General features: G+C 40.2%; 1 long non-coding RNA gene across 5 annotated transcripts in view; it reads left to right on the top strand.

Moving 5' to 3' along the window:
* Positions 1-10589, top strand: part of LOC103469095 (uncharacterized) — a 33917-nt gene extending 23328 nt beyond the window's left edge. The window contains exons 1-4 of one of the 5 annotated variants that reach the window (XR_534301.3): positions 6556-6909; positions 9380-9850; positions 9978-10120; positions 10370-10589. This is a non-coding gene — a long non-coding RNA (uncharacterized LOC103469095). The other 4 variants (XR_014088255.1, XR_001776601.2, XR_534300.3 and 1 more) reach the window with 4 other exon arrangements.
* Positions 10590-12912: the final 2323 nt, after the last annotated feature.

Raw genomic sequence — 12912 nt, 5'->3', positions numbered from 1 at the left:
CTTGTACATTTCATTAACATAGGAAATTACGTTTTTAGAGAAATTATTGTTAATGAGAATGTTAAGTTGCAATTTATAATTTTCCTCTACACAGAATACAGCTGTTGTTTTTAGAATAGCACATCAGACCAATAAAAAAAGCATTCACAAAAAAAGAAATGTGTACGTTTGAATGGTTTACACCTGTATTTTCAAAAGTTGCTTCTAATCTGACAAGTCTCATCGGAAGGCATCTTCTAATTTGTTCGATTCACGCAATTCCTTTTTAGAAAGATCAAGACTAGTACAAAACAGATGAATACTTTTTTCAGTTCTGAATGTTTCTGAAATGTTACATAACAGAGATATGTTTTTTTGGAAAATGGTGTTCAGGTCCATTCCTCTGTATGAGCAACATCATTCATGCAAGAACTCCCACTGCTTTACGGCATCAGGTGGAAACACAAGCCCTGACTTACAAGCCTGTCAGGCTGACAAGATATGGGTGTGGTCATCAGTGTCTCTGACTTCGTTTGGGGGTCCATCAATCAGTAACCTGGCAGCATGTTCACAGGGTATTTTATCTATGTGCCACCTTTGAAGTATTCTGGATCAACTCATTTGGCACTGCGTTGCTTTTCCTGAAATCCGTTCCAAGAGCTGTGGAGCAACATGCCAAAAAGCCACAAACTGGCAATTTGATCAAAGCAATGCAAAGACTATGTATCACAGTAAACAAAAGGGAGTGGTGGGCTAAAGGTTAGATGTCAGAACAAATCGGCACAAAGCTTTTAGTCTGTTTTTGTTTTTAAATATTTTGCTGCATTTAATTATTTTCTGTTGATAAGAAAAGCTGCAGCTTAATTTTTCTTTTTAAAGTCATGTCGTAAAAACCATAAAACTGGTAAATTGTCTTTTAAAACAAATGTTTTTGCCATCTTTTGCATGGAGAAAAACAAAGGTAAAAAAAATAATAAGTTAAAATTAAGCAAAAAGGGCGAAACAAAGCAACAAATTCAAAAATAGTTGTGCAGGAAAGGCAACATGTTGAAGTTTAGCAGAATGCAGCTGATAATTACAGCAGTTTCAACACAACAGTTCATTTGCTGGACAACTGAACCCTGAGAACCACCTTTGGCTGCAAGTTTTCTGGCTAGCTTGTTTTCCCACCAGCAGGTGAACCTTAGCTGTAGCCTCAAGTATTTTATAGATTCTTATTTTCTACCTCGGTTACTATGTTCCCCCCCCATCCATCTACAAATCAGCTCTGACCTGCAGATAAAAAGTTTCCTCACACCACAGCATAATACCACCACCATCTTTTTGTAAATAGAGGATGATGTATTAAGGGTGGATGCAGAACTATCCATCCATCCATCCATTTTCTTGACACCCTTGTCCCTCAGTGGGGTCGGGAGGGGTGCTGGTGCCTATCTCCAGCTAACGTACCGGGTGGGAGGCGGGGTCACCCTGGACAGGTCGCCAGTCTGTTGCAGGGCAACACAGAGACACACAGGACAAACAATCATGAACACACACATTCACACCTAGGGACAATTTAGACATACCAATTAACCTGACAGTCATGTTTTTGGACTGTGGGAGGAAACCGGAGTACCCGGAGAAAACCCACGCATGCACAGGGAGAACATGCAAACTCCATGCAGAAAGACCGGGGCCGGGAATTGAACCCAGAACTTTCTTGCTGCAAGGCAACAGCTCTACCAACTGCGCCGGATGCAGAACTAGTTTTTTTGCAATCTACTGTTTGGTCTATGAGGTATTTGTTGTAGTCCTCAGCCTCTCTCTCATCATATAACCTTCTTTTTTTTTGCAGCCATCATTAATACAATAATAGATGGAGGCGGATGTCTTTCACCTTTCATTTGAAGAGAATAGGACGTTAAATTAAACTTAATTGCTACAAAAGGCTACGTAATGACACATTTTAGAGGGTTGTTTTTTTTTTCATATGACTGGCCATCAAAAGTTTGTACAAATCTCCAAGAGCCTGAGGAACTAAACAAACATACTAATATTCTCGTAGGAAGCCTTTTGTTTAATATTTGGATCAGCGTTACTAACGGGGGATAACAGAGACAATGGAACACATCTATATTTTACAATACATGCTCGCTTATCAAATGACAATATTCCAGTGACCTCAATCTGTCTAATCTACATTTGTGTATAAATATTTTTTCAAAGCAAACAGCCAAAATTAATTTGTCATTCTAAACAACTGCTCAGCCTGGAGCTGGCAAATGGCAGCAACTGACAGCTGACTGTTTGTGTGAACTGTTCACTGTTTTGAACACTTTGAAGGACAAAAGGGACATTTGAGTTTACTCCAGAATTTTAGGATGCATTTAGACTCTGTAGTTAACACAGCACTAGTTACTGAAAATGACTTGCTCACTTGATTAAGAGTGCTTTACAGGTGCCATTAAATATAATGCTTAATTAATTCCCAGGTTCCAGATTACACGCATAAAAACACTAGTAAATTTATTTAATTAAACCGAAAAGAAAATGTTATAAAAATCCTGATTTACAAGGTTGTCTCCTGTTTTCATCCCTAAGTGCAACTCAGATTTTGACGGGATGCAGGCGATGTGAACAGTTTGACAAACAGAAACACCTGGGATGTCATAAAATGAGTTCTTTCTGAGCTCAGAGGTCTAAATTATTAAGTTGCAAGTTGGAAAAAAAAAATCCCCGTTTTTTTTATACTTGCATATTTACTTGCTCCTAGCCAGTGTAAAACATTTGTGTACTTAAAAGCGCAGACAAAGCACATATCTCTTCTGGTTGCTCTGTTCATGTCAACTTCAGGTCATTCAGGTTTCATTCACTTGAGCTGAAGTGTTTCATTTGGAACCAGCTAAAGTCATACTGCTGTGGAGCCTAAACTGTGAAGTCTTCATGAACAGTACAAAACACCTAAGAAGCCTTTACTGGAACTGGTGGGAGGACTCCACAAGAAGCAAAGTGAGTAGGCAACAATAAAGGAAATTTGGTGGGTCCATTGTGTTGCTTGAGGAAAGCTTCTGAGTGGGAGACAGTTGAGTTGTTGCCCAGAGAGATGCTCCTTTTAGCAACCATTATAAATCTACCTCAGGTTCTGTGATCTTGAAGTTTGCAGACCTCCCCGGGCCAACGTAGTGTAAAGAGAAGTCGACGTTCAGAGATCCCAGAGGCAAGACACGACAGAAGCCAGTGTAATTACAGGGTTCGCATTAGATTAGGATGTGCAACGTCTTAAAGCTAGGAATCAGAATTAATTACGGGAAGAAATAATTTTTAAGATGAAATTTATACATTTGGGGGTGAACTTCAACTTCTGGAAAACAATTGAAAACGGGCACACATGGTGACTATAAAAAAGTATTTACACCCCTCAAGCCTTTCGCATTTTGTCCTTTTACAACTACACATCTTAATATATTTGATTAGGACTTTATGGTATAGATAGACCATCACTGAAATATTGCTAAATTGTGTCATGGAAAGAAAATTATATATCATTAACATCTTCTGACCCATGGTCATGATGGGTTTATCCCTAGATCTATGTGTTGAACTGGGTCCAGCATCGGAGAGACCGACCCGCCGGATCCACACCATCCCTGGCCAATTATAGGTGTTAAGCACTCTGGTGTTCCTGGCAACCAGCTTCTCTGAATCATCAGATAACAATATGTTTGACTTAATCAACAGTTAATTAACTTTCTGTAGTCACTGTAAGAAGCACCGCAGTTCAATGACGTTATCCAGAGGTCTGGGATCACAGCCAGCATTAAGTACAATATTGCCCTCCGTCCTGAATGGCACTATTAACATGACCACTGTGGGAGAACAGGCCAACATCATAAGCCAGTTTACAACAATATTGTCCGGTTTCCCAAGCGTGATTGGCTTCACTGTCTGGATTCATATTGCTGTAAGGGCTCCGTATGACAATTAAGTATCTTATATTAATAGAAAGCATGCGCGTTCTATCAATGTGCAAGTCATATGTGACTCCAACAGGCAGCTGACATAATGGCTGCCTGGCCTGGCTCAACCCATGACTTTTATCATGCCGCAAAGCAGGAACTGTAGATGTGCTACAGTCTGTAGAGCCGTGATTAATAAAGGGAAATGTACTGTTTTGTGTGTGTGTTTGTGTGCAGGGTTTTTAAATCCATATATTTTTTTGGCATATGCCATTTTTGACTTTTGGCCATATGTAAACTTTAAGCATATATCCTAACCAATGTGTCATCAATGAGAAATCTGAACCCTTATTGGTGGACAGGAACTATCGCTAAGAAAGGAAAATCTTATGTTTCCTGATCCCAGGTCTGATCAGTCATTAGATGAGTTCTCCAGCTGTCTGCTGCAGATCAATTACTGTCTGCTGATAACAGCTACACAGAACTCCACTTTAAACAAAGTTCAAGCTATCCCCTTTGTCTTTAGCAAAGCTGTTAAGCTAATTTATCAATCAAGCTTTCATTTAGTGATACCTTACTTAAAATGAAATGTCAATTGTGTATGTTTTATTATATATTGCTTTGATTTGTTGAAGCCGTCATTACAGCAGAGTACTGAAACACACATGCACAGATGCACACACGCACACGCACACACACACACACACACACACACACACACACACACACACACACACACACACACACACACACCCCTACACACATACACATAAACAGTGCCGATGCTACACCCCAGTGAATGCTCGGAGACAGTGAGAAAGTGACTGATTGCCTAATTTTTTTTTTTCAATCAGAAAGGAACACAGAAGAGAGAGCTGTCATCTTTCCTCTGCCAACGGGATATATATAGCAAGTAGGTTCTCTTAAAAGTCAAGATGAAAACATTTGCTTTGTTTTCAGTGCATAGCTGTTACACGGCTTTGAAACCTGAAGCAGGGAAAAGATGCTCCTTCATGTCTCCCTCAGTAAGCAGGAGAATAACGAACAACAAGAAGGTTCCTCTGAAATGCCTGACCTAATATTTGACAGATCGTCAAGAGATCTGTATCCAGGGACCAAAACCAGATTTACAGCCACGATTCGCTCATATTATATTTTATTCCAGGATTTTATCAAGTTTCTTTATACGGACCACCAATCTAAAATGATCTAAACTGATTTCTCACTTTTTTGTCTGAGCTGTCCTTTACTTTAAACAAGGCACAGTCAATCAAAGCCCGTCCTCGCTTCCTCACCGCTGCAGCCGGACTCACACAGCCGTCCTGCAGCAAACTGCCAGCAGTCACAGCAGACCCATTGCACTCCGTGTCCGTAGTGCAAATGAATCACACATTTGCAAAGCTGTAAAACGCCATTGATCAATGCTTTCCACGCTCACAATTCCCACTCCGGATTCACAACAAGGAGTTGTGAGTGAGATGGTTTTAAACCCAAATGTGACCAAGCTGTACAAAAATGGAAATTGGACTGCAGTAGCCACTGTTCAACTCAAGGAGGGACGCCTTAGGATCGTTTGCAGAGTGAAACAAATTTACAAAAAAATGTCGCAATTTGATCAGAAGCCATAAAATAGCACCCTTCAGGACCTATACGGTTTATCTGCAAAATGTTGATTTGGGGTTTAGTTACTCTTTTAGCTTTCTTAAGTTGACCGCCTTTTTCAGGGCTCAGTATTTCTCTTTAATATATATTTCCCTGACATCATTGCACATCATATAACCTAATTAAAGAACATTTAACAGCTGCTGCCAAGAAACTGTTCATAATGAATTATGAGAGGCTTTCATTAATGTTTCTACTACTGTTTACTCTGTCTACTTGCTGTTTTTGTGTACCTATCTGTGCACTCGGGTCGTCATTTTAACCTACATTTCTGACAGTTAGAGGCAGCAAATGACTTAAGACTAGGGCTGGTTCACTTTCCAGCTGGACATCAACTTCAGACAAACGGCCAGAGCTACAACGGAAAAGGTTAGATTAAAGCATGTTAATGTCTTAGCCCAATAGAAGAACAGACCTAAAATTGGACATCATCCACAATTTATCATTGCTGTTCTCCTTTCAGTGTGAAAGAGCCTGAGATTTTCGGAGCCAAAGAAAAGTGTAGAAATGACACTTTCTACACAGCTGGTAGAGCCTTTTAGGGTACGAGTGCAGATGCATGTCACACTTTTTTTTTTTATTCGTAAAAGCCATGTATCATTTCCCTTTCACTTCCCAGCTATCCACTTCTTCACGTTGGTCCATCTAAAATCCCAATAAAATACATGAAAAATACATGGCAAGATGTGAAAAAGCTCTAGGCGTGTAAATTTAATCTTGCAAAGCATTGTAACTCATCTGTTCATTTTGGTAGCTCCATAACTTACTCCAGTTCTTTTTTTTTCTTTTCTTTTTTGCAAAGCCAGCTGCATTAGTTGGCAGGTGAGAAGGAAACAAAAATATTGATTCAGGACAAACAAGTATAGCTGCCGACTGCCTGACTAGGCAGAACTTTAAACGTAAACAGAATAAAAATAGCGGTATCGATTGTAGCAAACAGCCACTACCACACTGACGCGGACACAACTGGTAAGTAAATAAAACGCTCTGATTCAAATATAAAATGAAGGAGCACTGTTGGGACTGCTTGTTACGTGTCACTTTAGATTTGCTGAGTAAATCCCTGCGCCCCATCCCTTTACCTTCTCATAAGGCTCAACATACCCCAGTTCTCAGAGGAGCTAATCTCACTAAGTAATCTTAAAGATGCGCGAGCACGGAGGGGGAAAGTCCTGGCTTCGGCACTTAAAAGATGCACAACACAAAACTCCCAAATACTGTATGCATGCATTTATTAATCCTTTCTGGCAAGTAATCTCGCAATGTTTATGCGCCGGGCTAATCTTCATTTCCTCTGCTGGGGGACCGAGGACGAGACGCCCACTCGCAGGTAAGCCTCGTTCCCAAGTGCCGGCCATTGCTGCTAATCCTAGTTCCAGATATGGATGAGACAAACTGGAGAAACGGAGAGGGGATTTTAATGTTGACACGCGTTTGCGTCAGTTTGGATGCGTGACTGGAAAGCAGACAACAAGGGGAAAGCAGAGTTTGATGAGCTTTAAATGTCAGTGATTTATTTTATCTTTTTTAAAGAAACAGGTCAAAAATGTCAAAACTTTAGACATGTTACTATCGGTTTATTTGAAAAGTTACATTTTTGTTTCAATATACAGTATCGTTGCTATGTTATGACTGTATATATTTCAATGGGAACAAAAGTGACAGACCAAGCAAACTAGTGAACTGTGTTGTAAATAAAAGGGACAAGTTTGACGCTTTTTTTTTGCATATAAAAATGCACATCAAGGGATGAAAACTTTTGCAAAATGACTCAGTCTCTGTAAGATAAGACACAGATCCCACACATCATCATTTGAATTTAGAAATGAACTTTCACCAGGTCATTCTAACAGTTCAAGGTTCCTCGCCGAGGCAAGTTGATATGCCCCTGGCCATAACCCTCGCATGAATACTTACTGATATTCATATTCAAAATATGTGTCTGCATTGTAACTACGACTGAGCGACTGTAGCTTTGGTGTGAAGTGCGTTGAGTGGTCTGTGCAGCTAGAAAAGCCAATTCAAGTTAAGGACAGTTATCTAAGCAGCTCCATTGTAGTTTTGGCTTTATGCTTAAGGTTGTGGTCCTGCTGCGAGGTGAACCTTCACCTCAGCCTGTAACAGGTTTTCTTCCAGAACTTACCTGTATTTTGTGGCATTAAAGTAAAAAGATGTCAGTACAAATGACACTTTAGGAATTTCTGACTTACAAAAACCCTTTACTTTGTGTTTGGTCCGTTAAATAAACAGCCTCAATTAAAAAAAAAAATACTTTGAGGATTCTGGTTGTCGTGACAAAATGTCAAAAGTGTCAAGCTTGCATACTTTTGAAATGAACTGTAAAGGAATATTACCTAATCCATCAAGTTTGGGTCTGGTTCTCTTATGTATTATTTTACCAGCTAAAACTACATTTTGGTAGAGAGATTTTGCCTTAATTATACTCAGACTAACCCTAAATACTTGAATAGTACGCACAAGAGTTACCTTCTGACTGGAAGGTTTGTGCGATGAGTGTGCTGAGGATATGTGTGACACAGACAGACACCGAGAGGGCAGCCTTCCTGACTCCAGAGGCCCAGAGGCTTGCTGACCTATTTCTGCCTGAGACTAGCTGCTTCATCACAGACAGTCACCAGCAAAAGCACCTGGACTGTGACTCTGTGTGTGTGTGTGACTGCGTGTGCAAGCGTGAACACACACGTAAGCCAGGTATTGCTGTACATCGCTTTGTTGCTCGCTGATGTGAGAATACGCTCATTCCCTCCTCCTGTCTCCTTTCCTCACTCTCCAGCTTTTTCCTAAGGCAGCACTTTCCGCTCTCTCACACACACATGCGCATATGCATGCATGCACACAAACACAGCCACGGCTCTCGCCTCTTTCAATCTCGCAGGTGCTGCCTGCTGTGATGTCCAGTGTCGGGTGTAGCCGTGTCTGCGTTCGCAGCGGGACCGTCCACGCACGTGCTCCCTCGCACGAGCCCACGGGCGCGCGCACACACACACACACACAACCACACGTATCTTGGAGCATTAAATGTGTTCGCAGCAGGGTAAACCTGATTCAAACAGCCAGCCAGAAAGTCTAATGATTGATGATGAGAGTGGAATAACCGCAGCCACAGCAAAATCACACAAACAGGTTATCTGGGACCTTGAGGCCCTGAGCTGCTTTAGCAAAGCAGAAGACCAGTGCTTTGAAATGTTATAGACAAAAACCACGTATCATCCAATGTGGGCACAGATTGTGGCAGTTTTCATTTAGCTCTCCATGTAGCATGGCATGGCATAGGAGGCACTGCTACTACTCAAAAAATAAATAAATAAATAAAATCATTTGTTGTGGCCCCAAGGCTTCATCAGCAGGACAGTGACTGGCTAAATCTAGGTCTAATCAAGCTTAACATTGATTTATAGACTTGATCTGGACATCTCTTTTTAAAACTTAAGCAACTTGAAAATAATGTCTTAGTTTATGAACATGGAGCTTCTGACAATGAGCTTTTAATTAAAAAATGTACAACTTGTCTATAAGCTGGACTGGAATTAGCCTAAATGCTATGTATTTCTACCCAACAAAAAAACAACTGTTTCTGTCTATGTGGTTTTTTTTTTATTTAATGGTTAAATAATACAGAAAAGCATTAAATTTCTAATGTTTTTGAAAAGTTACATAATGTAAACAGTTTCTTACAAAATGGCTCTTTGGGTTGGGGGGGATTCTAAGCCAAGTGTTGCCTATCCCTAACCCTGCATGTTAACGCTCCTGGCCTCTTTCTCCCTCTGCTTCTTTTGCAGGTACTTTGAGACAACTTTTTGCTGAAGTGCTGAGGAGGCAGGCAGGTAAGCAGGCACGTCAGCAGCGGGGCAGAGGTGCTGTTAGTCTGATGAGCAGTAAAGCTGTCAACACCAGAATAGCTGGGAGGAGATGCATTTGCTCTCATGTTTACCAAGCTAAAAATCCGGTCCGCCTAATATCCACCATGTTGTGCCAAATGCTGAAGAACCTTTACAAGCCACATTCTCAAACTTTAAAGAGTGAAATATGATGCGGGGTGAAGCTCAACTCTCACAAGTCGAGGCAGCCGTCGTACATCTCCTGCTGCGTTTGGAGAGCATCCTCGGCTGTCGAGGACTGGATTTGTTGTTGCGATAAAGCATGATGAAGGTGTTTCTCTCGTACCAAAAAGTGTGATTGGAGTCTTTCCCACTGACGTAAGCCTGAGAGGAGCGTTTTCAAAGAAAGCAGTGATGTAATGGAATATGAAGGTACTAGTCAGTCTCCTTCTTTTTCTTTCCTCCTCCTCTATGTCTCTGTTTCTCCCTCCCTCCTCTTCATCTCTGTTCTTCTTTGTTTTTTGTTTTATCTCTCTCTCTCTATTTTTTGTCTTGGCAGCCTCCTGCTTCTACCCCTCTGGGATCCCTGAAACCAAACCCAACAGCTCCCTCGCTTGGTGGAAACACGGAACTACGCCAAGTGTCAGCTGCTGCTTGTGTACTCTCTGTCTTCGTGTGCACATACCTTCCATCTGTCCACAAGTATACTGCTGCACATTTCTCCTCGCCCTTTTCATTTCATTGTGTAATATTCCATTCAGGATGCCAGATTGGTCCTTCAATGAATTGTTATTTTCTAGACACGCAGGCAGCTCCTCTGTCATTGTAACTGCCAAAAGCGTGAAACATTTATTGGACTCAAGTCCCCACTAAGGAATCCAACGCTAATGCTTCTCCTTCACCTCCCCTCCTCTTCTTGTCTTCCGTCCTTGTTCTCCGTCTTCATCAAAGCGAGGAGCCACCAGCTCTCTTTGCCTCTGGGAGACCCCACATCGAGACGCACTTTCTGTCCCAGCCTCCTCTGAAGATGCAACTGAGAAGAAAACAGAGTTCTTTAACAGCTCTGATGTTTCATGGCGAGGACATAAAGACAGAGCTTTTTTTTTCCTCAATGACATACGTGACTTTCTATTTTATATATATACTGTATATAAAACTTTAAGAACATGCACACAGTGCTGTTTGCGCTATTTTTTTTCCCTGGCAAAGAATAGATACATTTTTACTGCTGTAGTATGCTCATGCAGACAGACTCGGGAGTCAATCACACACACTCCAGTGTGACTCTGTTTCTAAAACAATGCAACTAGGTTCAGTGTACTGTGCCAGTTGGTAAAACGTTTTTCCATATATGGAAGCCTAGCCAAGTGCATCAAGTCACTGACTTTGCAACGGTGCTTCCTCCTCAGTGCGAGCAGAGTGACAGGGGACAGTTGATTGCATAAAGTCATAAAATCTGCAGCAATCCCTCATACTGAGCATTGATGTGAAAACAATGTACTCAATGCATTTTTCTATCTGGGAACTCAAAACGTGTTGAAGAGTTATGGAGGCGTTGGAGTGTATCTGTGACCACAACAATTTACTCTGATGCACCAAGAAGATTTATGATTACTAGGGACAAACTTGAACCTCTTAGATAAACCAAACTAGTGCAGTTCTCCTGAACCCTGAAGCTTTCCAAGACAATTCTGTGATCGACTGAATCCAATGAAGTACTGAGATCTAGTGGAACAAATGCAGGTACAAGTCTATTAGCAGCTGTGAGGATATCATTAGTGACTTTCAGGAGAGTTGCTTCAGTGCTGTGATGAGCTCTGAAACTTGACCAAAACTCTTCAAACAGTTCATTACCATGTAAATGCTCACACATTTGATTAACTTTCCTTTTTAAGATTTTGAATAAGAAAGGAAGACTGAATCAAGGACTGCAATTTATTACTGCAAATTCCAGACAAACCTAGTCTTCTTTGAGTAAATTTATTCAGTGTTGTAATTATCCTGGATTAAGAAATAAATAATAAAAAAAAAAATTAAATACTTATTGCAAGAATAATTAGAACCCTGAATGTGTTGTCCAAATCTTCTTTTCATCTCTCCATGGGTCAGAACTTATTTTTTGCTTTGGGTCATATCAAGACCATGAATGTCCTCTAAGGGTTGGTTGTGGCAAAATGTAATGAACTCATGAACAAATAGTTGAAATAATTAAATAAACTGCTCTCTCTGCATACTTCGTACAGTTAAATAATATTGAACATTGATTTAATTTGGCACTACACAGACAAAATCTGCTTTGGTTTGACTGATAAAAAAATATTTAAGCACACAACTATCAAGAAAGTTTTGTTTATGTGTCTCTAGGGTATAGTGGGCCACATAAAAATTTATGTTGGGCCAGATTTGGCCCCCGGACCAGGAGTTTGACATATGTTCTCTAAGAAATGACAGCTAGCAATCCATTTTAAAACTGTTACAGTCAGAAGAATTAGCGTTTGAAATGAAAGCATCCATGGCTGAAGTCCAAAAGCTTCTCTTGTCTCTGTACACTTCATCAAAATGCATCCAGTGTGTTAAAGGTCGCAGCTGATGCGTGTGAATTAGTGACACATTTCTCCTGATCTGCAGCTGAGACTTTGGTTGCCAAAAAGCCCAATCTTACTTTACCTAAGCTCACAGAGGTTTATAAAGTCTCAGTGCAGTTAGCTAAACCGCACTTTTAGCTGTGCGATGGCAGGTCAGAAAAACTTTTTTTCTGACATCCATCCCAAACAACTGGTTGGCAAGTAGATAGGATCTAATGTTATCAAGACTTGTTGACCCCAAAATGCCACTCTTTGCTGCAAGTCTCCAACAGTGAGCTTTGGGGATATATTTACCCCCCAATGCTAGTGTTTACAATGTGGTGACAAGATAAATATGTGTTCTTGTCCTTGTTTGTCGCTTTAAAGTTGCTTTAAGTTTCTTTTCTTCCGCTGACTTTAGATATGGAAAAATTTTGGAGAGTGGCAATTATCCTGCAGATGTTTTCTGACTAATGAACATACATACACACTTTAGTTGAATGCCAAATGTTCTCACTTTTCCCATTTTAAGAAGTAGGAAAAAAATACTCCATATTTAAACCCTAGAAAAACGGGAAGTCGTGGATTACTAGAGAGAAAATTGTCTCCAAGATGACTCACTGTATCATCCTCCTCTTTTGCATCAATCAGACCAACAGTTAGTCTAATACACACACAAACTAATATATATATATATATATATATATATATATATATATATATATATATATATATATATATATATATATATATATAACATACATACATACATATATTCTACTCAAACACTCAAGCGCACACACCAACACTGAAGTGCAGTGGGATTTTGAGACAGGAAGCCCACAACATAAATATCCAATTACCAAACACATCAAAAGCACCAAGGATGAAATATTGATAACTTTGAGATATTTATGTAATCCACAATGG

The sequence above is a fragment of the Poecilia reticulata genome, chromosome 1 (assembly GCF_904066995.2).
Source record: "Poecilia reticulata chromosome 1, P_reticulata-male-v2, whole genome shotgun sequence".
In the NCBI taxonomy this organism is placed as follows: Eukaryota; Metazoa; Chordata; class Actinopteri; order Cyprinodontiformes; family Poeciliidae; genus Poecilia; species Poecilia reticulata.
The sequence above is the reverse complement of the archived record's forward strand: the minus strand, read 5'-3'. Positions and strand labels throughout refer to the sequence as shown.